The sequence below is a fragment of the Choloepus didactylus genome, chromosome 11 (genome assembly GCF_015220235.1).
Source record: "Choloepus didactylus isolate mChoDid1 chromosome 11, mChoDid1.pri, whole genome shotgun sequence".
Taxonomy (NCBI): Eukaryota; Metazoa; Chordata; class Mammalia; order Pilosa; family Megalonychidae; genus Choloepus; species Choloepus didactylus.
The window spans coordinates 54,878,867-54,882,872 of record NC_051317.1 but is presented as its reverse complement, the minus strand read 5'-3'; the positions used below and the strand labels follow the sequence as shown (position 1 = coordinate 54,882,872).

Sequence of the window (4,006 nt, the reverse complement as noted above, 5' to 3'; positions counted from 1 at the left end):
ATTACTTAAATACCAGATACATTTTAGTCCTCTACATAAGTGTTTGGAAGTTACTTATTATATGAAATGAAGCTATTAATACTTTTCTACAACAGTACTGCACACCAGGAAGACCAAGACAAACACAAATCAAGGAATGGAGTTTTTCCAAAGCTGCAGTGTGAAAAGACTATAGACAGTTAACTCCATAGACATGAATGGGTTTCTTTGCTATAGGAAATCCAAGTGGAACAAGTAATGGGGATGTGTAAAAAAGGTGTCTTGAGAGGAAGAAGAATGACATCTGTATGCATTTACTTTTCTGCCCCATCTGCTGCATAGCACTCTTCTCCTGTCTGATGTCCATAATGTTAGGTTGTCTCTAAGCAACTGCATGATGAAGTTGCTGTCTTTGTATGAGTCTTCATTCAGTGTATCCACTTCTGCAACAGCCTCATCAAAAGCCGTTTTAGCCAGTGTACGGGCAACCTCTGGGTTATTAAGGATCTCATAGTAAAGTAGAGAAAAGTTAAAAGCCAGCCCCTAGCGGATTGGGTGTGTGGGTTGCATATCTTTCTTACTTTTATCAAATGCCTCTTGGTAAGCTCCTTGGGAATTATCTACTGTTTGTTTTCGATCATAGTGGCCACATGCCACGTCAGCAAGGTACCAGAAGGAATCTCCCTTCATTTTCAGATAGAAAACCTTACTCTCTGGATTAGCTGCATTTGGCTACTAAATACTTACCCAACAATTTCAGGGCTGTGATGCAGAGGGATCTTAGTTCCGACTCCACATTCTCCCAATAGTCCTTAATCAGCTGCGACTTCTTTTTGTAGTGCTTGAGATGACACTCTAGGTGGACCTGCGGCCGCGAGGACGTTTTTGAAGGCCACCTAGAGAAGACTGCGCTCCTCGCTGGACAGCTCGGCCCCCTGCTCCCTCACCGACTTCAAGCAGAGGGCCATGTCACCCAAATGCTCGGCCTCCTCTGATGGTTTCGCCTTCTGGATCAGTTTCGTCTTCTGCAAGGTGGCGCGCGGGGCTGGAGGCGAGAGGCCCGGAGCAGAGAGCCCGGGAGGCCCCGAGGGCGGCAAGAAGCCGCCGGGTCAGGAAAAGGCCTCTGCACAGCGTTTCCCGGCCTCCGCGGCGCGGGCGAGTCCCACCGCTTTGATCCGCTCTTGATTGTTTTTTATAAATTGAAAAATGAACATCTTTTAAAAGGGCTACATTATGATGTTCTATAATTTGTTTTTTTCCTTTTCTTTACAGCTCATGTATATCTATTACTTGGTTATAAACAGGCTATTATTGGGTTATAAACAGGCTATTACTAAGTGTATAGGTTTATTTGCTTTGTTCTAAAAATCCTATAAAACAGATTAGAGGAATTTTTAACTTCCTTATATCTCATAATTATAACTGAAAATCGTAAGCTGGGGGGAAACGTATTTGACAGATTCAGTATTTCAATATAGAAAGCATATAGTACAGATGAAATAAAAAAATACAAAAAAAAATTAAGAAAAAGGAAAGGAAAATATTCTGTATAGGCCACTAACAGAATAAGTACAAGGTTTATATATTTAGATATTTTCACTTTTCCAATACCCTAATACCTGAAAGCATTAAATTTGAAATCATATAATTTTACATTATATAAAATAAGAAAATAGAAATTTTCTATGTATTTTTACAGATCCAAACACCTCTTTTAATCTCTCTCTTTTCAATGTCTCTTTCACTCAAAATAGATCATTTATATATGTATATACACACATATATACATTTATACATAAATATATTTACATACATTGTACATACAGCATATATATTAGTGTGTGTATACATTTATAAAAATGAGAGTTTTATTATGAATTTTATACCTGATTATTCAAAGTTAAAAAAAGTGGTTTGGAATAGAAAATGTTTGTAATAGTGTTTCTTAAGTTTTATTTTCATATGACAGCACTGAAAAATAATGTACTTCAAATAAAATTGAGACATTTGTTTTGAATTAAATGCCAAAGCATCCTATAGTAGATAGTGTAATTAGCATAAAGGTTCACCTATCATTATTCAGTCAAAACTATTAATATCCTTAATTTTTACTTAGATAAGTTTTTTCCTTGAATACTATTTTCACAGACTATACATTTGTATCCACATTAAGGCAAAGACTATACTGTCAAGTGATATGCTCATATGAAAGTGCTTGCTTAGTGGAATTCTCGTTGGAGACTTTATTTGTGGGTGATGCGGGGTGGTTAAGAATTTCAGAAAAGAAATGCAGCCTTTTATATTCTGCACTTCCTCCCCCATAAAAAGTTGTATCCAAGGCTTATCAAATAAAGCCTACATGCACATAAAAATGTGATATATTTATTATAATGTTTAACTTATGGTAGAGTATTTCATCCAAATGAGAAATCTTTGGTTTTTAGTTCAGTTTTGGCAGTTTCCCCCTCCCCACTGAAGGGGGTGTGGAATCACAGTCTTTCCTGCAGTGTCTCCACATCAGCTGTTTGTTTCATGTGTCATGCACCAGCTAAGTACAGAATCTAATCTCTGTTAACAAAGTAATACACCCACCTAATAGATCTGATTCTACAACTTTGGAGACGTATGCCTTAAGAGACCTAAGAATTTTTTCTTGTGAGTCATAAGTAATCAGTTGGGCATAGTTATTTGATATCCTTGGGCCCAAATTCTTAAGTTGTACCCATGCTTCTCATTATTTCTGTTGTCCCATAATGTGGCATACATTTTTGAGTTATTCATTTAGTCATTTTTCTCTATTTTACTTATGTTTATCCTTAATCTTTGATCTAACAATTTCAATTATTAGTATTTCACTTAAGGAGAAATCAAAATGTATCAAATAATGAATTACAAAGTGTTCACAACAGCTTTCTTTTTATTACCTCCAGATATGTCTAATTAAAAAATAGCATATAAAATAAAATTTAAAATGATAAAATTCCTTTATATAGCTTTGATTTACCTATGAACTTATAATTTGCCTCATAAACTCTTTCAAATAACAACTTCCTCTTTCTAGAGTTCCTAATTTGGTTGTATACCTTCATTGGCTGGGCAACTATTTCAATAAAATATCATGGCAAATTAGAGTCTGAGTTGTTATGTTTTATAGTATTTGGCTGTTTTCTATTTATGCCAGAAAAAATTTTTGATGAAGCTTTTTTTTTCTTCCTCAGAACTTGTTGATGTTAACTTTGCTGCCTTCAGACACAGAATTTTACTGGTTTTTGATTAATATTTTAGAGTTCATATATTTCTTCACAGTCATCCTGGTCAGCACTGTATAGATGTCTGTTTATCATTTTGCTTTTCTCCTTTATATCTGTGGCTTCCACATCATATCACTGGGTTAGAAATTCAGGCTGGAGGGAGGAAAACTGGAAAATCCAAATATTCCCTTGATCACTTTCACCCCACTGATGCTCTGTCAGACATGAATGACCTCAACCTGTACCATGGGCCAAGCAAAACCTCAACCCATATATACAAAGGTGTTTAAAGAAGAACAATAGTTGGGTACATTACAACAGTCTCACTTAGTTTTTGAGAAAGTTGTTCTTGCTCAAAATGAGTGAGTTATGAAGTTGATTTAGGGAAGTTTCCACTACACAGAATCCAAATTTCACTCTATTTGGAAGATATTCTTAATAGTTTCAGATTTGAAGTTATACTCCATGTTCACACTTCACAGACTTTTCTTTGTTTTCCTTTTCTCCTCTTTCTTTTTTTTACTTCTGCTTCTCTAAATTCATGGAAGTTTTCAAGTACATGGATTAGAGTAGCCATGATTTTATTTCCTGTATTTTAATGAAAGGTCACTCATATTGCATTCTTAGAAACAAGCCCTGGTTTCTTTATTTTGTTTTTTATTTATTTTTTGATCTTTGATTTTCAGGTGATTGTGCTGGTTTGAATCTGTTATGTATCCCATAAAAAGCCATGTTCTTTGATGCAGTCTTGTGGGGGCAGATCTATTACGGGTGGG

The 4,006-nt window shown here is 35.5% G+C and overlaps 1 pseudogene; it reads right to left on the bottom strand.

Moving 5' to 3' along the window:
• Window positions 1-293: 293 nt before the first annotated feature.
• LOC119506022 lies at window positions 294-1,193 on the bottom strand (annotated as a pseudogene).
• Window positions 1,194-4,006: the final 2,813 nt, after the last annotated feature.